Genomic DNA, 24,881 nt, shown 5'->3' on the forward strand with positions numbered 1-24,881 from the left:
GGCCTCAGAGTGTGGGGAAGAGACAGACATTTTGGTGGGGGGGCCATGGAGTCACTGAGGATAGCAAAGGGGTTTTGGGAACAGCCAGGGATCTAGGATCCGCTGTCACCCTCAGACAGGCAGGCGCTGAGGCCATGGTCAGGATCACTGTTTCTGACGTGTACCACCTGCAGGGCCGGAGGGCTCCATGTTCATCCCCTACTCAGCTCTGTGGCCTTGAGCAAGTGAAAGAACCTCTCCGAGCCTCAATATGCTCCTCCTAAAGTGAGGAGTGGGGCAGTGATAGATCGCCCTCTGAGAGGTGTTGGACCAGGCTGAGCACATGGAGGGTGTCCAGTTGTCTTAGGCTGGGTGTCCTAGGTACCCAACCTCTTGTCTCTGAGCCTCGATTTCCCCATCTATAAGATAGACATCGGCTGGGCACGGTGGCTCATGCCTGTAATCCCAGCACTTTGGGAGGCTGAGGTGGGCGGGTCACTTGAGGTCAGGAGTTCGAGACCAGCCTTGCCAATATGGTGAAACCCCGTCTCTACTAAAAAAATACAAAAATCAGCCCAGTGTGGTGACGTATGCCTGTAATTCCAGTTACCTGGGAGGCTGAGACAGGAGAAGTGCTTGAACCCGGGCGGCAGAGGTTGCAGTGAGCTGAGGTCACGCCACTGCACTCCAGCCTGGGCAACAGAGCAAGACTCTGTCTCAAAAAAAAAAAAAAGAAAAAGACATCATCGTTGTTGCCCTCAGTGACCACCCCACCCCAAGCATTCTGGGGGTGCCCAGACAGCTGTGGCCTTGCAGACCCCAGCTCTTCTGCTCTGAAGTCACACTCAGAGGTCACACCGTGGTCACTAGGTGGCTTGTGCATCTCTTGTGGCCTGACGGGGGTCCGGGCAGCCTCATGACCACTGGTGTGTGCCCCAGCCTTCCTGCCCACACCTTGGAGGCCTCTCCCCTCTTGGACCCTCGCCCCTGCTTGTCATGTGCCTCCCCGAGCCCCAGGATGGCCTGGGCTCAGTCCTTGACCTCAGGGACACTCCTTTCCCAGCAGGCCCCCAGCTTCCGTGGAATCCAGCCGATGCAAACAGCTGAGGAGCGTCACCCTGGCTGCACCTCTCCGTGGTGTCCCCGTCTCCCCTGCCCCCAGCAGGAAAGGGTGCTCTCAGCTCAGCAGGGCTGGCCCAAACCTCTGACCCAGTCACCCCGCCCTATCCCTCCTCCCTGGAGACTCCCAGGATGTGGGAGAAAGATCTCGAATCTGCCCCAGACTGCCCTGACTTAACTTCTGGGCCAGTGTGACCTTGGGCAGTTCTCAAGCATTTCTTCATCTGTCATGTGGCGGGGTAGGTGCTCCTGAGCTATTTCGAGGACGGCCTGCAGTGCTGGCCCTGTCATTCCCGCTCCAGCCTTGCTCTCAGTCTGCCCATGGCTCCCCTTTGCCTTCTACATAAAACCAAACCTGTCTGTGGTCCCAGCAACTTGGGCTAAGGCGGGAAGATCACTTGAACCCAGGAGTCAAGGCTGCAGTGAGTTAGGATGGCACCACTGCACTCCAGCCTGGGTGACGGATCAAGAGCTTGTCTCAAAAACAAACAAACAAAAAAATGCACTTCATGCCCTGCAGACCCAGCGTGGCCCAGGCCTTGCCCATTTCCCAGTCTTTCCACTGCACTTACTCCCTATTCCCCCACCCCAGGGCCTTTGCACAAGCCCCCATGTGACAAGCCATGCCCTCTGCCTAGAAGTGCCCTTCCCTTGGCCTTCCCCGTGGCCGGCTCCTCCTAGCACATGAGGTTTCAGCTCACATTGCCCTCTCCAGGAGAGACCCCCATCTCATCACCTCATGTGCTCTGGCTCTGACACTGGGCCCCATCTGAAGTCACCTCATTTGTGAACTCTCCTGTTTGTCTTGCCCCCACCATCGGCTGGCTCCCTGCAGGGAGGCCCCTGTCCCCACTTGCTGTGCCTTCAGCTTCCCGTCAGTGTTTTTGAATGTTCACCTGAATAAACTGACAAGCACTCGAGGTCCCTGCCAGGTGGCCCCAGCGTCCTCCCCTGGGCCTGGGCCAAGCTGCAGGCTTCTTCAGGAAGGGGTGGTTCTGCCTTATCTGTCCCTCCCACCTTAGCCCAAGGAAGTGGGTGTCTTCAGTAGATGCAGCTAGCATGTTTGGACAGCCTCAGGTTGGGTGGGGGCCCCTCACCAAAGATCTCACATTTGCCTGGGGTTATGGCCTGGCTTTCCATCCCCCCTTGGCCACTTCAGGCATATCACCTCCCGTCTGTGAGCCTCGGCCTTCTCATCTGAACTCAGGCTAGATCTGGCACACTGGAGGGCCACAGCCCCTAGCAAGGCCCACTTCAGGGGATGTCCAGAACATAACTCCCCCCAGCCCCTATCCCTGTCCCCTTCCCTTTTCTGTCACCCAGGCTGGAGTGCAGTGGCGCCATCTCGGCTCACTGCAAGCTCTGCCTCCCAGGTTCACACCATTCTCCTGCCTCAGCCTCCTGAGTAGCTGGGACTACAGGCGCCTGCCACCACCCCCGGCTAATTTTTTTGTATTTTTAGTAGAGATGGGGTTTCACCTTGTTAGCCAGGATGGTCTTGATCTCCTGACCTCGTGATCCACCCGCCTCGGCCTCCCAAAGTGCTAGGATTACAGGCGTGAGCCACCGTGCCTGGCCCTGGCCTTCTCTTAAGTAGCTTTTGCTGTCCTCCTTGATGACATCGAGACCTGGGCTGAGGTGGAGCCTGCTGCAAGGATGGTGCGAGTGTGTTCAGGCCACGCCTCTGCTACTGTAGGCTCTTGGTGAAGTGGCCTGACCTATCTGAGCCTTGGGAGGTGAATGAGGCCACTCTGACCCCAGCCAGGCTTGGTTGTTGTCACTGCTGTGTTCAGGATGTCTCCCTCCAGCCAGGGATGGGCTTGGGCTCCTGGGAAAGGAACACAGATTTTTTCTGTTGTGAACATACATCTCCCAGAGGCTGGACTAAACCTCATTTTCCAGTTAGGAAATAGACTCATGGGCATTTGAGGGGCTGCGGTGGGATGAGACCACAGCTTGGCCTGCCTCCAGGCCCCTCATCTTTTTCCAAACCTGTTAACCTGACCTTGGGCAAAAGGCCTTTGGGCCTCAGGTGATTAGGCCTGGACGCTGTGCCAGGGCCTGGCTCACAGATGATTCCTGGGATCCCCAAGAGGTAGAGGAGACTGGAGGGCGAAGAGGCAGTGTCCTGTCCAGGGCTGGCCAGCCAAAGCAGAAGAGCTGAGATCCTGGGCACCCTAGCTGGGCTCACATGAGTGCCCATGGTGGGGGTGTCCATTGCTATTGCCAAGGTGCTTTGCCTGCCATTGCTGGAAGGCGGTAGGGAGGTTGGCTGGCGCCAGCCTGCTAAAGAACGAGCAGAAGCTAGAGAGGCAGCCCCAGGCTGGGCCAGAGCCTGACCTTTGCCTTAGTTGGCTCTGTCCCTGGAGGCACTGTGGGACCTTCCAGGAGCTTTGTTACCTCCCCCTCCCAGGGCCTGGCAGGTGGGCACTGGGAGTGGGCGCTCCTCGGCGTAGATACCTCCCTCTTGGTGTGGCAAGCCACGCCCATAGTTGATCTATGTCCATGAAGCGCTATTTACAGAGGGGGAAACAGGCCCAGAGAAGAACAATATATCATCACCAGCCTTCCATGAGTGCTTACCGTGGACGAAGCCATTGTAAGTGTTTTGCTTCCATTTCATCAATGCTCACATCAGCCCTAGGAGACAGCCGGGAAACTGAAGTGGGGAGCTTGTGTTATTTGCTGAAGGTCCTGTGGCTGTTACTGGCCATTACTTATGTTAAAAAGAGCAGGGATTCAAACTCAGCCCTGGGTCCTTCCACCAAGGAATATTCTCCACCATAGGCTCAGTTTTCTCATCTGCTAAGTGGGCACTGTCACCTCCATCTGGAAGTGAGGTGGGGAGATGGTATTGGAGAAAGCCCAGTGGGGACCTGGCACCCAATTGATGTTCAACTGACCTCAGCTTCCTCCTCTTCTCTGGAGGGCAGAATGGAGGCCAGATCCTGGAAGTTGGCCAGGAAGCAAACCACAGGTGGGAGGTATGGGAGAGGAGGTCCAGGTAGGCATATCGTGAGAATATCAGGAGTTTGATGATGGCCTTGGGCTAGTGATTTCCCATCACATCCTCCCCATTTGAAACTTGTGGATCACACACTTAGCAGGGGCTTGTGCAGCCCTGAAATGTGAGCCCTTTCTAAGGTTGGTTTCAGCCTTGCTCCCTCCCAGGATTCCCTGGTTCTGAACTTAATCTCCACCAACCCTGGCCAGCACCTAGAGGAAATAAGAGCTGGTATCTGGAAACATTTGTAGCCCTCTCCATCCTGAAGATGAAGGGTGAGTCAGAGAACAGAGTGGCTTTGGGGGAGGTGCCGATTACACAGCCATGCCTGGGATGGCAGGTGTCTCCCTAAACTGCCGGCATTTTTCTGCACTTCACAGAGGAGCTGAGGCTCACAGGCCGCACATGACCTGCTCAGGGTCAAATGCTTTCACCAGATAATTAAAATGAGAGCTGAGTTATAAATTTTCCCAGGGAAGCAACCCCAGAGAGGCAAGATCAAGGCATAGGAATCATTTTCCCCCCTCTTTTCCAAATGAAACAGCTGAGGCTCACAAGGGCTTTTGCCCAAGGTTGTGTGGTGGGCCAGTGATTGGACAAGGATTCAAACCCAGGTCTCTGAGGCCCCCAGTGGTTCTTCTCTGACACACACTTTTCCAAAAAGCAGGCTGCTCTAGATTCATTCTCTGCTTTAGCAACCAGAGAATGCTGTGTAGCCTTGGGCAAGGAGCTTGACCTCTCTGTGCTCTGGTTTCTGTAAAAGGAGCCAGTGGTCTCTTTGACCTCATGGGATTGTGGTTAAGATTCAGTTAATTCAGAAAAAGACTTGGCAGGGAGAAGGCCCAACAGGGATGTCACTGGATACCGTGGCGGGGAAAGCTGGGACGCAGAGAGGTCAGACACTCAGAAAACCACGCAGCGCGTTTCAGTAGGATTCCGCCCCTTATTTCCATGTCTTCACACCACCTCGAGATGCAGAGGGCAGTTCAGAGTGACCTCCAGCGAATCTGCCCTCTCGGTGTCGTCTGCAGGGGATTAGTGGGGAGTAAGGGGTGGAGAATTATCCAGGAGTCCTTCAGCCTTGATGGTCCAAGTTCACATCCGCTTCTGTGCTAGGTGGCCAGAGGGCGGGCTCTACACGAGAGCCTCAGGGGACCCTGCGCCAGGCGTCCGAGGCCACGTCGGGTTGCCGCGCTCCGGGTCGGACTGCACCTTGAACACTCCAGCCTTCCCCTGGGGGCGTACCGCCCACGGCCGCTGCGACTGGCCGCGGGGCCTGCCAGTCTTCGGCTTTGCGGCCAATCCCGGTCTCCCCCCAGGCTACGCCCTCCGTTCCTCTAGCCTCTGCCCCGCCGGTTGCGCCAGTTTCTTCGTAGCCCCGCCCTTGGCCCCCAGCGATTGGCCGACAGTTCTGCCTGTTTTCTGCCAAGATTCCAATCCTCGCCTGCCTCCAGGCCCTCGCCTCCCAGCGCCTAGCACCCTGAGGGACCACCCAGGCACCCCAGGCGTCTCCCAATAGCCCCACCTCTGCCAATCAGCGATTGGCTTTAGGGGCTGCCCATCCGCTTCATACTCGCCAATCACTGTCGCTTCCAGCGCTGACTGGCCAGGGAGCAGCCAATCGGGGAGTGGCGTGGACCCCTCCCGTGGCGCGCTCTGGGGGTGCGCGAGGCGGGGCCGTGGCGGCTGGAGGTAGCGGTGGCGGCGACGCGTCCGGGCCGGTGAGGGGGCGCGGGGGGCGCCGGGGGGGGCCCAAGCGTCAGCGGCCCGCGCCTGTCGGGCTGAACGGAGGTGAGGCACGGGTCCTGTCATGGATCCCGGGGTGAGGGGCGGACGAGGCGGGGCATGACAGTAGCGTCGCGAGTGCAGGAAGAGGTTAAAGACCCCCCAAACCCCACACTCCACGTCTCCTGCCCCCTGGGGGCTACTGCATCCAGGTTTGAGCCCCTCACCCGCAGTCCACGCACGCCTGACACCACGTCCCTTTTCGTTGACATCCCCCATACACTTTAGACTGTCCTTGCTGACATCTCCCACACCCCTGGGGCCTTGTCCCCGGCGCCCCGCGCAGCTGGGTCTGACATCCCCCTCACACACCTGACACCGCGCCCCCACTCACGAACACCCGTCCCCACTCACGAACACCCCCCACATCACCTGAGACTGTCCTTGTCGATGACACCCCCACACCCACACCTGAGCCTGTGACTCATAACTCATGGCCTCGCAACTCACACCTGGACCTGGTCCCGTCCCCCACTGCCTTTCCTCATATCCAGGTATCTGCTCGCTATTCTCGTGCCCACTCCCCCAGCAACCTGTGTCTCTCTTCTCAGGGACCTTCCCCCTGGCACCTGCCCTCTGCCCTGGCAGCCCCACACCTCTGTCTCCCCCTTTTCTCTCTCCCACCTTGGGCTTTCTTCCACGTGCACCTGTGTTCGCACACCCTCTGTAATAATCCCCCCGAATCCCCCAGGTCCTCCAATAGTCCCCCAAGCCTTGATATCTCAGGATCGCTGCACCCTCCCCTCCCCAAACAAAAGCTTACCCCAGTGTTCATTTCTAACAGTGCTTGACAGTCTATAAAGTGATTTCCGTACCTTAGAATAATCCCATCGGTCAGACGAAACCGGAATCATCTCCATTTTACCAGCCACAGACCTAAACCACTTGAATGCTAGAGGCAGAGCCTATTCTATCCTGGGCATCGCTGACCCTCTGCTGTGGACCCACCGCGTTTCGGCCCATCTGTTATGTTTATCTCAGAGGGATTGGCAGGAGTCGTGACTTTGACTGGGTCCGGAAAGGCTTAGCTGGAAGGGACGGCCCCTCTGCCAAGCGTGTGTCTCGGAGTCCTGGGGCAGGCTGGCGGTGGAGACGCTGCCGGAGGAGGGGGGCTCATCATCTTGGGTGCCTCCTGCAGGATGCCGGAGAGGGAGTTGCCGGGGCCGGGGCTCCCAGCTCTTGCAGACCCGGGACCCCTCTCCGACACTCCTTGGGCCCTTGAAGCCGATAAAGAGTAAGGAAACACTCTTTAGAGTGAGGCAAACTAATGTTTCAGCTGTTTAAAGCTAACCTGCAAAACGAGCCTGGGTGGTGCTAGGAATGATTCTTCTGGAATTTTTTAGTTCCCTTGAGTCTGATTTGCAAGCATGCAGCGTAGAAGGAGGACAGTGGCTTTGTTGTTGAAAAGCAATAATGTGCCATTTCCTGTAAGGCTCGTGGAGCATTTCTTACCCCCTCCCACCTCTCCCTTCAAAGACGGTACCAGAATGTTTCAGAGGGTCATGTCACCTTCAGCTTCTCCTGTGGAAACTGAAGCCATTTGGGTTTTCTGTCCAACTTCAATAGGAGTCATTTAAAACATATATGGGCATGTATGTATATATGTATGTATATGTGTGTGTGTGTTGTACACATATGTACATGTACCTATAATATTCATATGTTTATATACATATTTTATATATACATATTTCGTGTGTGTTATATATGTACATGTGTATAAACTTTGGCAAGATCATTGAGTATATAGTTTTTGGGTTTTTTTTGAGACGGAGTCTTGCTCTGTCGCCCAGGCTGGAGTGCAGTGGTGTGATCTCGGCTCACGGCAACCTCTGCCTCCTGGGTTCATGCAGTTCTCCTACCTCAGCCTCCTGAGTAGCTGGGATTACAGGCATGTGCCACCACACCCAGCTAATTTTTGTATTTTTAATAGAAACGGGGTTTCACCATGTTGGCTAGGCTGGTCTCGCACTCCTGACCCCAAGTGATCTGCTCGCCTCAGCCTCCCAAGATGCTGGGATTACAGGCGTGAGCCACCACACCCGGCCTATTATATAGTTAAAAAGAAAAAATCAAACAGTACAAAAGGTCACATAGTAGAAATCAGTCAGGTCTTCCCCAGCCTGTACCCCGTTCCTCCTCAGATGCACCTGCTGTTGATAATTTCTTATGTTTTCTTCCAGAGGCAGTAGTCTATGACTGGGGTGGCAGAAAGGGGTCGGGGGAGGTATATATCCCCCACCCCTTTTAAATCACTGGTAAATTTGCATTGAGCAGACATATGCATTCTAAGGCCAGTCCCTTACTGATGGCTGTTTAAGCTGCAGCCCATATTTTTTTTTTTCTTTTTTTTTTTTTTTTGAGTTGGATTCTCGCTGTGTCGCCCAGGCTGGAGTGCAGTGGCGCGATCTCGGCTCACTGCAAGCTCCGCCTCCCGAGTTCACGCCATTCTCCTGCCTCAGCCTCCTGAGTAGCTGGGACTACAGGCACCCACCACTACACCCGGCTAATTTTTTCATATTTTTTTAGTAGAGACGGGGTTTCACTGTGTTAGCCAGGATGGTCTCGATCTCCTGACCTTGTGATCAGCCTGCCTCGGCCTCCCAAAGTGCTGGGATTACAGGTGTGAGCCACCGCGCCCGGCCACTGCAGCCCATATTTAGCTTTTACAAACAGAGCTGCAATGGATAGATGCATGCATCAGCATGTACTAAATACACAGTGAACGTATTTGGGCTCCAGCCATGCTCAGACACTTCAGACCCCACTGTCTTGCCGGCCATGCCTGTAGTCCACAGTTACTCAGGAGGCTGAGGTGGGAGGATTGCTTGAGCCAAGGAGTTCAAGGCTGCAGTGAGCTATAATCACGCCACTGCACTCCTCTCCAGCCTGGACGACAGAGCTAGACCCTGTCTCAAAAAAAAAAAAAAAAAGAAAAGGGCCAAGTAAAAGGGCATATTCCTCCTCCTCCTCTCAACTGTGAAGTTGGAAAGCCTGATTCCTCTCGTGCGGCCAGCTCAGTTATCTTACTATCAAGTTTTGTGGTCTGTCCCATCTGATAGGTAAAAAACAGCACAAGAGATCCTTTTGAACATCACTTCCATGCTTCCTACCCCTGTCTTAGGTGTTCTGGCTTGTGGGGTAGGGATTAAACATTAGACTTGTTTCTCTGCCAGTCAGACTAAAGTTCAAGAAATATTTGGGGCTGGACGCAGTGGTTCACACCACCCAACAGTTTGGGTGGATGAGGCAGGTGTATTGCTTGAGCCCAGGAGTTTCAGACCAGCTCGGGCAACATGGTGAAACCCTATCTCTATAAAAAAAATTTTAAAATTAGCCGGGCGTGGTGGCGTGCGTAAATAGTCTCAGCTAGTTGGGAGGCTAAGGTGGAGAACTGCTTGAGCCCAGGAGTTCAATGCTGCAGTGAGCTATGATTGCACCATTGCACTCCAGCCTGGGCAACAGAGCAAGACCCTGTTTTTCTGTTAAAAAAAATTTTTTTTGAGTTCCTGCTCTGTGAAGCTTGTCCCTATAGCAGGGAGCAGTGGTGGTGCTGAGATTTTGGCTCAAGGTACCTCAACAAGAACAGTTGCTAGAAGAACCATTTAGCTGTTGCTGATTTTTTTTTTTTTCACTTGGGTCTAGGAAAAGAAAGATGAGGGCATCATGAGAGATTGAGACGAGTCAGATGTTAAATCTGTCTGGGAAGCTGTTTCGAGACTCTCTCCAATTGTCCAATTTCTCACCACTGGTGCCAGATGGAGGGTGTCGTCATACTGAAGTCAGGCCTCTGCCCACGTGTCATACAGTTTTTTTTGTCTGTCTCTTCTATTTTGGCAGTTAGACATTAAGAGGGGATTATTGAGATAATCAGAATCATTCGCTTGTTTGGGTTTTGCAAGACAGAGCTTTTAAAAGTGCATTTGCATTTTTTATTTTAAACATGAAATACTTCTTCATAAAAAGTATATCGGCCGGGCGCAGTGGCTCACACCTGTAATCCCAGCACTTTGGGAGGCCGAGGCGGGCAGATCATGAGGTCAGGAGTTCAAGACCAGCATGACCAACATGGTGAAACCCTGTCTCTACCAAAGAATACAAAAATTAGCCAGGCGTAGTGGCATGCGCCTGTAATCCTAGCTACTCAGGAAGCTGAGGCAGGAGAATCGCTTGAACCCGGGAGTTGGAGGTTGCAGTGAGCTGAGATCACACCATTGCACTCCAGCCTGGGCGACAGAGCGAGACTCTGTCTCAAAAAAAAAAAAAAAAAGTATATCATGTCGGGCCAGGCATGGTGGCTCACGCCTTTCATCCTAGCACTTTGGGAGGCCGAGGCAGGTGGATCACTTGATGTCAGGAGTTCAAGACCAGCCTAGCCAATATGGTGAAACCCCGTCTCTACTAAAAATACAAAAATTAGCTGGGCATGTTGGTGGGCGCCTGTATTCCCAGCTACTCTGGAGGCTGAGGCAGGGAGAATTGCTTAAACCCGGGAGGCGGAGGTTGCAGTGAGCCAAGATCGTGCCACTGCACTCCAGCCTGGGCAACAGGGCAAGACTCCGTCTCAAGAAAAAAATAAAAACAAAAATAGCTGGGTGTGGTGGTGCATGCCCATAGTCCCAGCTACTCAGGAGACTGAGGCAGGAGAATCGCTTGAACCCTGGAGGCGGAGGTTGTAGTGAGCTGAGATGGCACCATTGCACTCCAGCCTGGGTGACAGAGCGACACTCGGTCTCAAATAAATAAATAAATAAATTAGCTGGCCTTGTTGGCATGCGCCCATAGTCCTAGCTACTCAGGAGGCTGAGGTGGGAGGATCACTTGAACTCAGGGGGTTGAGGCTGCAGTGAGCCATGATTTGTGCCACTGCACTCCAGCCTGGGTGACAGTGAGGTTCTGTCTCTTTAAAAAAAAAAAAAAAGTATATAACATGTATGTGAAAAGAAAGAAGATTTAACCAATAATAAAATTAGCACCCAACTCAGGAAGTAGAACGACGTCACCTGGAGGCCCCACCCTGTTCACAGAGCTATTTTTAAAATATGCTTGTCAACATTTGTTTTCTTCACTGAGCACCTTTTGCTACTACCATCTTGGGCAGAATGCTTGGATTCCAGGGGCTCAACAAAGTTCTCTGCTGGCCAGATTTTCTGCTGAGCTCTCTGCCAGCCCAGCAGCCTGTGAGGTTCTGGCAGGCAAATGGCTGAGGACAAGCCACCAGCTGAGGGGCAGGCCAACACTTGGAGGCTTGGCCTCAGATCCCTGCATATTTGTTTCCCGTGGCTGCCATAATAAATTACCACAAACTGGGGGGCTTTAGACAACAGAAATGTATCCTGTCTTAGTTGTGGAGGCCTAAAGTCCAAAATCAAGGTGTCAACAGGACTGGTTCCTTCTGGAGGCTCTGAGGGAGTCCTTCCCAGGCCTTTCTCCGGGCAAACCTTGAAGTTCTTGGCTCGTGGCTACATCACTCCAGTCTCTGCCTTTGTATTCATGTGGCTTTCTCCCTGTTGTGTGTGTCTTTGTGTCCTCTATTTTTTTTTTTTTTTAGAGATGGGGTCTCACTATGTTGTTCACGCTGGAGTGCAGTGATATGATCATAGTTCACTGCAACCTCTAACTCTTTGGCTTAAGTGATTCTCCCGCTTCAGCCTGCTGAGTAGCTGGGACTATAGGCGCAGGCCACCACTCCTGGATCTCCTCTTCTTGTTTTTTTTTTTTTGAGACAAGCTCTTGCTCTGTTGCCCAGGCTGGAGTGCAGTGGTGCGATCTTCGCTCACTGCAACCTCTGCCTCCCAGGTTCAAGTGATTCTCCTGCCTCAGCCTCCCAAGTAGTTGGGATTATAGGCATGCACCACCACATCCAGCTAATTTTATTTTTTATTTTTTTGAGACAGAGTCTTGCTCTATCGCCCAGGCTGGAGTGCAGTGGCATGATCTTGGCTCACTGCAAGCTCCACCTCCCAGGTTCACACCATTCTCCTGCCTCAGCTTCCAGAGTAGCTGGGACTACAGGCACCTGCCACCACACCCGGCTAATTTTCTGTATTTTTTTAGTAGAGACAGGGTTTCACCATGTTAGCCAGGATGGTCTCGATCTCCTGACCTTGTGATCTGCCTGCCTCGGCCTCCCAAAATGCTGGGATTACAGGTGTGAGCCACCCTGCCTGGCCTTTTTTTTTTTTTTTTTTTTTTTTAGACAGAGTTTTGCCCTTGTTGCCCAGGCTGGAGTACAATGGTGTGATCTCAGCTTACCACAACCTCCACCTCCCAGGTTCAAGCCATTCTCCTGCCTCAGCCTCCCAAGTAGCTAGGATTACAGGTGCGCACCACCACATCCAGCTAATTTTTGTATTTTCAGTAGAGACAGGGTTTTGCCATGTTGGCCAGGCTGGTCTTGAACTGACCTCAAGTGATCTGCCCAACTCGGCCTCCCAAAGTGCTGGGATTACAGATGTGAACCACTCCCGGCCAATCCCCTCTTCTTATAAGGACACTAGTCCTTGGGTTTAGGGCTTACCCTGAATCTCAAGGTGAACTCATCTTAAGATCCTTAACTGATTGCATCTGCAAAGACCCTATTTCCAAAGAAGGCCATGTTCTGAGGTTCCAGGTGGGCATGAATTTGGGGGATGTCATTCAACCCTTATACTTGCTGAGCTAGTATTTCCAACAGGACATTATTAAGGGAAATGCTTGTTCAGGTGCCTCTGTTACTTCAGGAAGAATAGGCCAGTGGGGTTGGACATGTTCCTCAGCCCCTCCAGATGGCTCATGTTGGCAGCTTCGCTTACTCACCTGTCTCCCTCGGAAGGTGGAGGCATCTAGATGCTCTAAGCCACCAAGGACCTGACTAGTGAATGCATAATGTCTTTTTTTTTTTTTTTTTTTAATACAGGGTCTCACTTTCTCACTTTGTTGCTGAGGCTGGAGTGGGAGTGTGGTGGCAAGATCACAGCTCACTGCCACCTCGAATTCCTGGGCTCAAGTGATCCTCCTGCCTCAGCCTCCCAAGTAGCTGGGACTATAGGCACGCACCACCATGCCCGGCTAACTTTTAAGTTTTTTGTAGAGACAGGGTCTCTCCATCCTTCCCAGGCTGGTCTCAAACCCCTGGGTTCAAGCCATCCTCCCGCCTCATCCTCCCAAAGTGCTGGAATTAGAGGTGTAAGCCGCCGCGCCCAGCTCCAAGTGTGTACGTCTTAATTCTGCTTTCTGGGCTGTGAGCTTGGTCCTGTGATTATCTCCTGTTGATACCTGGTCTCAGAAGGATGGGGAGCATGGACACACACAAGACCACCACCAAGTGATTGGAGTTCCGTATTGGTCAGTCTTGAGGAGAAGCTGGGGTGCTACGGTCTGATCTTCAGGGGGCCAGGGTGATTCTCAGGAAACTCTGGGAGATCTGAAGCTAATGAGGAATTAACTACATGGCAGAGCCAAGGGCTAGCAGAAAGCAAAATTAGGGCTGGTGCGGTGGCTCACACCTGTAATCCCAGCACTTTGGGAGGCCGAGGTGGGCGGAGCACCTGAGGTCAGGAGTTTGAGACCAGCCTCGCCAACATGGTGAAACCTATCTCTGCTAAAAATATAAAAATTAGCCAGGCGTGGTGGCAGGCACCTGTAATCTCAGCTACTCAGGAGAATCACTTGAACCTGGGAGGCAGAGGTTGCACTGAGCCAAGATTGCACCACTGCACTCCAGCCTAGGCAACAAAGCGAGAATCCATCTCAAAAAAAAAAACAACTAAAAAAATAAAAATAAAGGAATGTTCTTTGATGAGCAGCGGGACAAATCATCTAAGTTTTGTTTCACATTGTAGGGAGATTAACCTGTGGGGGGATGCTCAGACTGGCATGGGGCGACTCAGGATGAATGAGGGTCTTCAGGTGGTGAGATTAGGCAAGTGGGATCTTGCTGTGTTGCCCAGGCTGATCTCCAATTCCTGGGCTCGAGCTGTCCTCCCACCCCAGCCTCCCAAAGTACTGGAATTACAGGCGTGAGCCACTGTGCCTGGCGAATGTGTACATTTCAATCACAGATCATGGGGAAGCCATGTGTCAGTGTCTCAAAAGCATACTCAATAGGCCGGGGCTGTGTTAAATGGGATTTGCCCCAGCCCTGTCTGATTCCTTATTAGGGAGAACGATACTTACCAATACTTGTCACCCACTCGAGTGGCACTATCCTGTGAAGATGGTGACAGATGAGGAAATCGAGGAATGGGGAGGTTTATTTTTTACTTTAAATTTTTTGTTTGTTTGTTTTTTCAGAGTCTCACTGTGCTACCCAGGCTGGAGTGCAGTGGCCTGATCTTGGCTCACTGCAGCCTCTGCCTCCTGGGCTCAAGTGATTCTCATGCCTCAGCCTCCTGAGTAGCTAGGATTACAGGCGCCTGCCACCACGCCTGGCTAACTTTTGTATTTAGCCAGGCTTGGAGACAGGGTTTCGCCATGTTGGCCAGGCTGGTCTCAAACTCCTGACCTCAAGTGATCTGCCCGCCTCGGCCTCCCAAAATGCTGGGATTACAGGCATGAGCCACCTCACTCAGCCAAAAATTTTTTTTTAGAGACAGGGTCTTGTTCTGTTGCCCAGGCTAGAGTGCAGTGGTGTAATCACAGCACATGCAGCCTCGACCTCCTGGGTTCAAGTGATCTTCCCACCTCAACCTCCCGAGTAGCTGAGACTATAAGTGTGCGCCACCATACCTGGCTAATTTATTTTGTAGAGACAGGGCCTCACTGTCACCCAGGCTGGAGTGCAGTGGTGGGATCATAGCTCACTGCAGCCTTGAACTCCTGGCCTCAAGTGATCCTCCTGCCTCGGCCTCCCAAAGTGCTGGGATTACAGGTGTGACCCACTGTATGTGGCCTATGTGGAGGTTTAGTGACACATCCAAGGTGTCACATGCTAGACCCCATCATCCCACAACACAGTGTGTGGTGGCAGGGAGCCTGTGCATGCTGCTGTGTGGCTATGAGGAAGAGAATGATTGAAGTGGTGCATTCTTGCTGCTGTGGGAGGGATGGCTGAAGAGCAGGAGGACAGGACAGCAACAGGCAAAAGCACCTGTCTGCAGCTGTTATGTTTCTGCTTCCTTGCTGGGCATGGACGCTGAGTGTGACATGGACCCTTGCCTTCCAGGGACCCCTGCCTTCCAGGGACCCCCAGCCTGGTTGCAGGGAAGCAAGTGGAGAGTGGCCCCTCAAGTGCAGCAGAGAACCACAGACTGCTCAGTGCAGGTCAGAGCAGTTAACTTTGGGGGCAGTGAGGCCAGGACATTTAGGAGCTTTGAAGGATGCAGAGAAGTTTGCCAGGATCGGAGACTGCGGCCAAAGCAAAACTTGGCATGTCCAGGGAATTAATTCACTTGTCCAGCAAATAGTTGTTGAAGGCCAATCAAATGCAGATTGCTGTGCCAGGTTCCATGTGGTAAGAACATGGGACTTTTTTTTTTTTTTTTTTGAGTTGAAGTCTTTCACTATCACCCAGGCTGGAGTGCAGTGGCGTGATCTTGGCTCACTGCAACCTCCGTCTCCTAGGTTCAAGCAATTCTCCTGCCCCAGCCTCCCGAATAGCTAGGATTATAGGTATGTACCACCATGCTGGCTAATTTTTGTATTTTTAGCAGAGACGGGGTTTAACCATGTTGGCCAGGATAGTCTTGAACTCCCGACCTTAAATGATCCATCTGCCTTGGCCTCCCAAACTGCTGGGATTAAAGGCGTGAGCCACTGTGCCCAGCTAATTTTTGTATTTTTGTAGAGACAGGGTTTTACCATGTTGCCCAGGCTGGTCTTGAACTCGTGGCCTCAAGTGATCTGCCCACCTTGGCCTCCCAAAGTGCTGGGATTACAGGCATGAGCCACCACGCCCAACCAAACATAGGGCTTTTGAGGCGAGGACAGTTACTGAAGTAGACCCTCTTAGTGGAGGAATGTGAGTACCATTCAGTACCTCGGATTGTTTTAGATAACATCTAACGGCCTTTGGTGACAGGTGTGGGCAGCACTGTCTGCAAGGACAGAGGACAGCAATTGATCATAGAATTTCCTGGATCTTTCAGGGTGTTTAACCCATAGAGACCGCAACAAGGGTTGCCTTAACCAAAGATTGTCTGAAAGGCACACAGGAGCGAATGCAGCAGGAAGAAACTCCCCATTTGTGAGGCAGCCTGCGGGGTCGGGGTTAACGGGCAGCAGCCATTATGTAAGATGTGCCCGGATCCCTTAGGCAGAGTTAATGCTTATTAACTAGAAAAGAAAACAGCCTTTATCGGCTGGCAGATAGGATGTTAATTGGCTTCCGTTTACTGAGAGATTACAGGATCCATTTCACGGCTGCTTATAATAAACTCCATCCACAGAGAAACTGTCCCCACCCCCACCCAACGTTTGTACACACATTTCCTGAGTCCCAAGGGGTGGAGCTGGCAGTTGTATGGTGGTCCCCACAAGGTAACAGCATAAACGGTGGGCCTGTCTCATGGCTGGTCGGGAAGCTATGAGACAGGCTCAAGGGAATCAGGAACATGTGCATATGAGTCTGTGTGTGTGTGACAGTGTGTGTGAGAGTGTGTGTGTGTGTGAGAGTGTGTGTGTGTGTGCATGTGTGTGTGTATGAGTGTATGTGTGAGCGAGTGTGAGTGTGTGTGTATGTGAGTGTGTATGTATTAAGATAGCCTGTGTACATGGGGCTTATAGGATGCTTGGGTTTGAAATTGCCTGATTCAGAACAAGAAGCAGCCTTGTGGCTGGGTGCAGTGGTTCACACCTGTAATCCCAACACTTTGGGAGGCAGAGGCAGGTCGACTGCTTGAGGCCAGGAGTTTGAGACCAGCCTGGGCAGCATAGCAAGACCCCGTCTCTACTAAAAACAATTTTAAAATTAGCTGGGCATGATAGTGTACACCCATAGTCCTAGCTACTCAGAGGCTAAGGTGGAAAGATCACTTGAGCCCAAAAGATGGAGGCTGCAGTGAGCTATGATTTTACCACTGCATTCCAGCCTGGGTGACAGAGTGAGACCCTGTCTCGAAAAAAAAAGAAGTAGCTTGTCCTGCCCTCTCCCAAGCAACTGCCAACTTGCTTGGAACCAGTGTTCCCATTGCTCTGGAGGTTCTATGCTGAGGCTGGTGTGATCATGAGTTATCGAAGATCCCATGCTCCAGGTTCACGTTTCCTGAATAATGCTGCTTAGTAAGTCATTTCCTATGTCATCCTCCCATACCCCGCAGAGCTTTGTTTTTTGTTTGATGAATGGAAAGACTGCATGAACAGAAGCGGCATGGGAAAAGATACACGTATGTTATTTGGGGCTGGCCCCCCTCTGCCTGGCCGCTGGTAGTCACCCTTGTGGGGACACCTGAATCCCAGTTCAGAAAGCACTGGCATCCTAGGTACTCGCAAAAGGTACCTAGAGTGAATGTGGCAAGGCTGGGCCTCGGAGCCACAGGACACTGTCATCTGTGGTTGTAAATACTGTGTGGGGCTGGGGGAGTACGAGGTACCTACCCCAGCACAGCATACGAGTCAGGACTCTGGCAGGTGCAAGTGACAGAAACCCATCCTATGCTGACTGAACTGGAAAGGGTGCTTCCTGGGCTCCATGACAGCAAAGTCCGTGTGCTTTTGGCACCACTGGCTGCCAGATCCCCCTAGCCTGCAGGTATCCTCCTTCACCTCCTGGCCTTGCTCTGCCCTCTAACTCTGTGTCAACTCTGCCCTGCAATCTCACACCCTACTGGCTTCCCCTCCCCTGAAGAAAGAGGACTTCTCCGGCCCGATGGTTCCCTCAAAAGTCCCAGATCTCGGTCTTTGGGGGCAGCACCCTGAACCTAGGGGAGTGTGAAGTCTCATTACCTGACCATGGCCACTTGGGTGACCCTGGAGTCAAGGGGAGGATCAGCCCCACTTTCTCCACAGTGACAGGGAGCAGAGCAAGTGGTTTCCCAGAATGCTGTCCTCAGAAGGGATGGCCACTGTGTGTGTGGACCAACTGTAGAGCTTCAGTGCCTCCTCCAGGCTTTCATCACTGCTAAGATCATCAACAGGTATTCTCGGCCAGGTGTAGTGGCTCATGCCTGTAATCCCAGCATTTTGGGAGGCCAAGGCGGGTGGATACCTTGAGGTCAGGAGTTTGAGACCAGCCTGCCCAACATGGCGAAACCCTGTCTCTACTAAAAAAAAAAAAAAATACAAAAATTGGCCAGACCTGATGGTGTGTGTCTGTAATCCCAGCTACTGGGGAGGCTGAGGCACAAGAATCGCTTGAACCTGGGAGGTGGAGGTTGCAGTGAGCCGAGATCATGCCACTGCACTCCAGCCTGGGCAACACAGCGAGACTCCATCTTAAAAAAACAAAACAAAACAGGTGTTCTCCACAGGTTGGAGGAAAGTGGGAAAGAGCAAGCTGAACACGTCCACTCCCAAAGCCCATCCATTCAAGTCCCCTGGGAATTACAAATGGCTTGCCTGCCCCACTCCCAGGTTTGGCGTCCATTGGCCTGGGAGGGGGTGTGGCAGAGGTGTTTTGTTTGCACTGTTTAAACATTTTAAATTGAGATATAGCTTACACAGAATAAAGCACGTAAATCCTAAGTGTATATATAGCTCAGTGAATTTTTACATATATATGCATCCTTGGAACCAGATCAAGGCAGTTTTCAAGCCCCCAGCTGGCTCCTTCCTGCCCCCTCCCTGATATACCCCCTAGAGGTAACCAGTATTCTAATCTTTATCACCATAAATGTGTTTTGTACTTACGTTTCTTAAAAATTGTGGTGGGCTGTGTGCAATGGCTCATGTTTGTAATTCCAGCACTTTGGGAGGCAGAGGCTGGAGGACAGCTTGAGCCCAGGAGTTCAAGACCAGCCTGGGCAACATAGTAAGACCCCATCTCTACAAAAAATTTAAAATTTAGCTGGGCATGGTGGCCCACACCTGTAGCCCCAGCTACTCAGGAGGCTGAGGTAGGAGGATCATTTGAGCCGGGGAGTTGGAGGCCGCAGTGAGCCATCATAGTGCCACTGCACTCCAGCCTGGGTGGCAGAGCGAGAGACCCTGTGTCAAAAATAAATAAATAAAAAGTGTGGTAAAATACACAGTACTTAAAAGTGCCATTTTTAAGTGTTCAGTTCAGTGGCATTAAGTACATTCACACTGTTGTGCAACCATCACCACCATCCGTCTCCACAACTCTTCCGTCTTGCAAAACTGAAACTGTCCCCACTAAACAGTAATTCTCTGTTCCCCCGCTCCCAGCCCCTGGCACCTGCCATTCTACTTTCTGTCTCTATGAATGTGATGACTCTAGGGACCTCATATAAGTGGATTCGTATGGTATTTGTCCTTTTGTGACTGGCTCATTTCACTCAGCATGACATCCCCAGGGTCCAACCGTGTGGCAGCAGTTATCGACATTTGGATGTGTATAAAACATTTTGTTTACTGAGCTTGACTGTTATGCAGACAGAATCATTCAGTATGCAGCTGGGCGCAGTGGCTCACACCTGTAATCCCAGCGCTTTGGGAGGCCAAGATGGGCAGATCACCTGAGGCCAGGAGTTCAAGACCAGCCTGGCCAACATGGAGAAACCCCATCTTTCCTAAATACAAAAAATTAGCTGGGTGTGGTGGTGCACGCCTGTAATCCCAGCTACTCGGGAGGCTGAGGCACAAGAATCACTTGAATCCAGGAGGTGGAGGTTGCAGTGAGCTGAGATCGTGCCATTGCACTCCAGCCTGGGCGACAGAGTGAGACTCCAACTCAAAAAAAAAGAATCATTCAGTACGCAACCTTTTGTGCCTGGCTTCTGCCTCTTCACTGGTGTGTCTGTGAGATCCATCCGTGTTGTTGTCGCGTGTAGCAGCAGTTTGGTGTGTTACATAGTGTCCCATCATGGGACATACCACACACGTGTTCCCATTCTCCTGTGGGTGGTCTTTGGGGTTGTGTCCATAGAGTGTGCTCATCATTGCCATGATATGCTGCTGGGCAGGTCTTCAAAGCTCCCAGGGCTGTATATGGGGAGGCTGGAGGGAGAGGCCTCTATGGCAGGCGTGGCTTGTGGGAATCTTGGCTGCACTGGACAGAAGCAGAGGTCTGGAGGTGGGAGACCCAGCCGGCATTGGGCGGTGGGGGTACTTTGTGCCTCCCTACAAGCACAGCCTGCAATGGCCCACTTGCATTCAGCATGAAGGTGCGTATGCCTGACACAGCCTCAGCCTGTTTGTTTCCCTGGTCAGCCCAAGCTCACTCCAGCCTTGGGTTCTTCCTTCTTGCTGTTCTCCCTCCCTGGTGTACTCCTTCCCTTCCAGATCCCAGGACAGACCCCTTTCCCCCACCCCATGTCCCTCCTCCCACATAGACTCTGTGCATATGGTCATCCCTGTGTGGGTCATTTGCAGTACCGATAGAGCCCGTGAAGGTGTGCCTCCGCAGAGCATGTACGCAGCAAGCATGCAGCAAGCACACAGAGGGAGTGACATACGAATGTCCAGCAGCTAATCTAATTCCAAGTAACCTAGTAGGGAGGGAAGGATCCGTAAGAAAAGGGAGACCCAAGGTCATGAACACTGCCTGAGTCAGCCCAGGGTGTACCCAGGCTCCCACCACCCTGTTATCCTGCCAGAGCAGAGAAGGGCCTCCCAGGGCTGGTGGGAACCTGGGCAGGTTTTTGTATGTGTGTCAAAATGCACATAACTTGAAAGTTATCATTGTGAGCTTTTTTTTTTTTTTTTTTTGTGAGACGTAGTCTTGCTCTTGTCCCCCAGGCTGGAGTGCAGTGGAGTGCTCTTGGCTCATTGTGAGCTCATTGTGAGCGTTTTAAAGTGAACGATTCAGTGGTATATAGTACAGTCACAGTGTTGTGCAACCACTGCCTTCATCTGATTTCAGAACTTTTATTTTTTTATTTATTTTTATTTTTTAGACAATTTTTTATTTTTTATTTTTTATTTTTTATCTTGCTGTGTCACCCAGGCTGGAGTGCAATGGCGCAATCTCGGCTCACTGCAACCTCCACCTCCCTGGTTCAAGCGATTCTCCTGCCTCAACCTCCCGAGTAGCTGGGATTACAGGTGCATGCCATCATATCCAGCTAATTTTTGTATTTTTAGTAGAGACGGGGGTCTCACCATGTTGGCCAGGGTGGTCTTGAACTCATGACTTCAAGTTATCTGAGTGACTCAGCCTCCTAAAGTGCTGGAATTATAGGTGTGAGCCACCACACCTGGCCAATTTCAGAACATTTTCATCACCCCCAAAAGGAAATCCCATCCCCATTAGCAGTCACTCCCCATTCCACAGCCCCCAGCCCCTAGCAACCACCAATCTGGTTCCTGTCTCTATGGATTTACCTGTTCTGGGCATTTCATATCAATGGAACCTCACACTATGTGGCCTTTTGTGTCTGGCTTCTCTACTCAGTATCGTGTTTTTGAGGTTCATCTATGTTGTAGCATGGATCAGTGCTTCATTCCTTTTCATGGCTGAGTAGTAGTCCGTCATGCGAACATTTTGTATATCCATTCATCTGTTGATGAGCAGTTGGGTTACTTCCACTTTTTGGCTGTTGTGAATCTTACTGCTAGGAGCATTCATTTACAAGTTTCATTGTTGTTGCTATTGTTTCTATTGTGTTGGGGCCTCACTATGTTGCCCAGGCTGGTCTTGAACTCCTAGCCTCAAGCATCCTCCTGCTTTAGCCTCCCAAAGTGCTGGGATTATGGGTGTGAGCCACCATGACCAGCCCCATGCACAAGTTTTGTGTGGACCCTTTGGTTCTGTGCCTGGGAGTGGAATTGCTGGGCCACAATAGTATCTCCCTGTGTAACTTGTGAAGGAACCTCCAGGCTGATTTCCACAATGGCTGCCCCATCTAACATTCCCAGCATACAAGGACACCAGTTTCTCCACTTGCTCGCCTGGCAGGTTTTAGTCAGATGCTTGGCAGGATGGGAGTCAGGAGGAGAACGGGTGTTCCGCATGTGTAGGCTTGTCAGCCAGCACTGGGGTGGGATGGTGAGACCAACTCTCAGATGAGGAGGCCGAGGTCCTGGGAGCTGGTACACTTGCCTGAGGGTGCTCATCTGGTGAAGAGCAGAGTGGGCTTGAATCTGTGACCCTGCCTTCAAGTTCACAAAGGGAAATGCTTCCTCAGCAGGTGACTGAGGGTGAAGGGTCACTGCTTGTGCCCCAGCAGTGACATTTTAGGGATAAGGACAGCCCCACCCCCCACCCATTGGATCCATGAGTAAGGAGACAGAAAAGGAAGGAGGCAAGGGGAGGGGCTCTCACCCAGAAGTACAGCGTTCTCTTCCTTCATTTGGACCAGGCTCAGGGCTCAGGGTTCTGCTGACGAAATAGGTCCCTCCCAAGCCAGGCGCAGTGGCTCACACCTGTAATCCCAACACTTCGGGAGGTTCAGGTGGGAGGATCACTTAAGGCCAGGAGTTCGAGACTAGCCTGGGCAACATAGCAAGACCTCATCTCTACAAAAAAATTAAGAAATTAAGGCCGGGCATGGTGGTGGTGCATGCCTGTAATCCCAGCACTTTGGGAGGCCAAGGTGGGCAGATTGCATGAGCTTAGTTTGAGACCAGCCTGGGCAACATGGTGAAACCCCGTCTCTACGAAAAACACGAAAATTAGCTGGGCTTGGTGGTACCTATCTGTGGTCCCAGCTACTTGGGAAGCTAAGGCAGGAGGGTCTCTTGAGCCCAGGAGATCAAAGCTGCAGTGACCTGAGATTGCGCTACTGCACTCCAGCCTGGGCAACAGAGAGAGACCCTATAAAATTAAAAAAAAAAAAAAAGAAAGGAGGGAGGGAGAGAGGGAAATTAACCAGGCATGGTGGTACACATGTATAGTCCCAGCTATTCAGGAAACTGAGGCAGGAGTTTGGGGAATCCCTTGAGCCCATGAGTTTGAAGTTACAATGAGCTGATTGTGCCACTACACTCCTACCTGGGTGACAGAGTGAGACCCTGAAAAAATAAAAAAAAGAAGAAAGAAAGAGAGAATAAAGAAAAGAAAGGAGGGAGGGAAGGAGGGAAAGAGAGGAAGGGAAGAAGGAGAAATACCCTCCCCACAGACTTGTCATTGGGGCACATTTCTGCAGGATGTCCCAAGTGGCCCCAGGGTGACTTTCCAGCACTGGACCCATAAGGAACCACAGGGACCACCACTATGACCAGCCTGGCAGGGGGTGATGATGAGAGGAAGTGACACCCCAACAACAGAACCTGGAAAGAAGTGTTTCCAGTGCCAGTTGGCCCGTCTGTTTTTAAATAAACGGAAGCATGTTTCATGTGTCGTCCTCATAGCGTCCCTGGCAGTGTCATGGCACACTCAGGTGGTACCACTAGTTCTGACAACCTCTTCTCGCTTGGGAAGCCAAGGTGGGGGCTGATGGGCGTAGACTACCTGTCCCTTATAGTGACAAAGAGGAGAATGCCACTGAGGGTGGGGGTCATGGGAACTGGGGCTTCCTCCCCGAACCCATCCAAGCCTCCCTGTCCCAGGAAACGACCTCACCACCTCCAGGTCTCAGGCAGAACCTGGACAGGCTCCTGAGGCACCCGCCACCTCCCTCCACTGCAGCCTACCTTCCAGGCCCTACGCTGTCACCCGAGTGGTCCCGTGGTGTCCTCTGGCTTCCTTGCCTCACTGTCCTCTTCGCTCCTTTAGCCGAGTGACCTCTGTCCCTGGAGACCCATTCCTTCTCTCACTAGCCCCATGGGCTTTGCATTTTGTGGCTGGAATGTGGTTCTGCCATGCCTTGGACACTGCCCCTCAGGGAGGCCGACCTGATCACCTGGTCACTGGTCGCAAGTCTGGGTACACGTTGTCATGGGAGTGATTGGCCTCCTGGGACCACTCCCACTAGGGCTGGCAGCTCTAGTGTCTGGTTATTTGACGTCAGCCTGACGTCCACCTCCTGTCACTCCCCTGGCCAGTGGCCCAGTTGGTCCTCTTCCCTTGTGACAGCCTGTGTCCACTTCCTTTTGCCACCATAACCACCACAAACGTGGAGGCGTAAAGTAACACGTTTGTCATCTTTAGGTTCTGGTCATCAGGAGTCTAAAATGGGAGTGCAGGACTGGGTTTCTTCTGGAGGCTCAGGAAGAGAATCTGTGTCTTTGCCTTTCCCAGCTTCTATCCCCCAGGGCCTCTCCCTCCACCTCTAAAGCCAGCAGCGGAGCGCACTCACATCTCCTCCAGCTCTCCTGCCTCTATCTTTGTTCGTTCTGGTCCTTTTCCTTTTCCTTTCCTTTCCTGACAGAGTCTTGCTCCGTCATCCAGGCTGGAGTGCCGTGGCGCAACCTCCACCTCCTGGGTTCAGGCAATTCTCATGCCTCAGCCACCCAAGTAGCTGGGGCTACAGGAATGTGCCATCACACCCGACTAATTTTTGTATTTTTTGAAAGAGACAGGGTTTTGCCATGTCGACCAGGCTGGTCTCGATGCCTGACCTCAATTGATCCACCTGCCTTGGCCTCCCAAAGGGCTGGAATTACAAGCATGAGCCACTGATCTTGGCCTTTTTTTTTTTTTGCTTTTGAGACAAGGTCTTGCTGTGTCACCCAGGCTGGGGTTCAGTGGTGTGATCACACCTCATTGCAGCCTCCAACTCCTGGGCTCAAGCCATCCTCCCATCTTGGCCTCCTACAGGTATGTGCCACCAAGCCCAGCTAATTTTTTTGTTGTTGTTGTTGAGATGGAGTCTCCCTCTGTCACCCAGGCTAGAGTGTAGTGGGGCGATCTCAGCTCACTGCAACCTCTGCCTCCTGGGTTCAAGTGATTCTCCTGCCTCAGCCTCCCTGAGTAGCTGGGACTACAGGTGCGTGCCACCACACCCAGCTAATTTTTTTTGTATTTTTAGTAGAGGTGAGGTTTCACCATGTTGGCCAGGATGATCATGAACTCTTGACCTCAGGTGATCCACCTGCCTCAGCCTCCCAAAGTGCTGGTATTACAGGTGTGAGCCAC

At 52.2% G+C, this 24,881-nt stretch overlaps 1 protein-coding gene across 3 annotated transcripts in view; it reads left to right on the forward strand.

Annotated features, from left to right (window-relative positions):
• Nucleotides 1–5,722: 5,722 nt before the first annotated feature.
• The window catches only part of SLC25A42 (solute carrier family 25 member 42), a 48,822-nt gene continuing 29,663 nt past the window's right edge, over nucleotides 5,723–24,881 (forward strand). For 2 of the 3 annotated variants that reach the window (XR_008674260.2, XM_004060352.5), the window contains exon 1: nucleotides 5,756–5,893. The gene's annotated coding sequence lies outside the window, so the exon portion shown is untranslated. Of the gene's footprint in view, nucleotides 5,894–24,881 lie in introns of all 3 variants that reach the window. The other variant, XM_019015372.4, reaches the window with a different exon arrangement.

This window comes from Gorilla gorilla, chromosome 20 (genome assembly GCF_029281585.2).
Source record: "Gorilla gorilla gorilla isolate KB3781 chromosome 20, NHGRI_mGorGor1-v2.1_pri, whole genome shotgun sequence".
NCBI classification, from domain to species: Eukaryota; Metazoa; Chordata; class Mammalia; order Primates; family Hominidae; genus Gorilla; species Gorilla gorilla.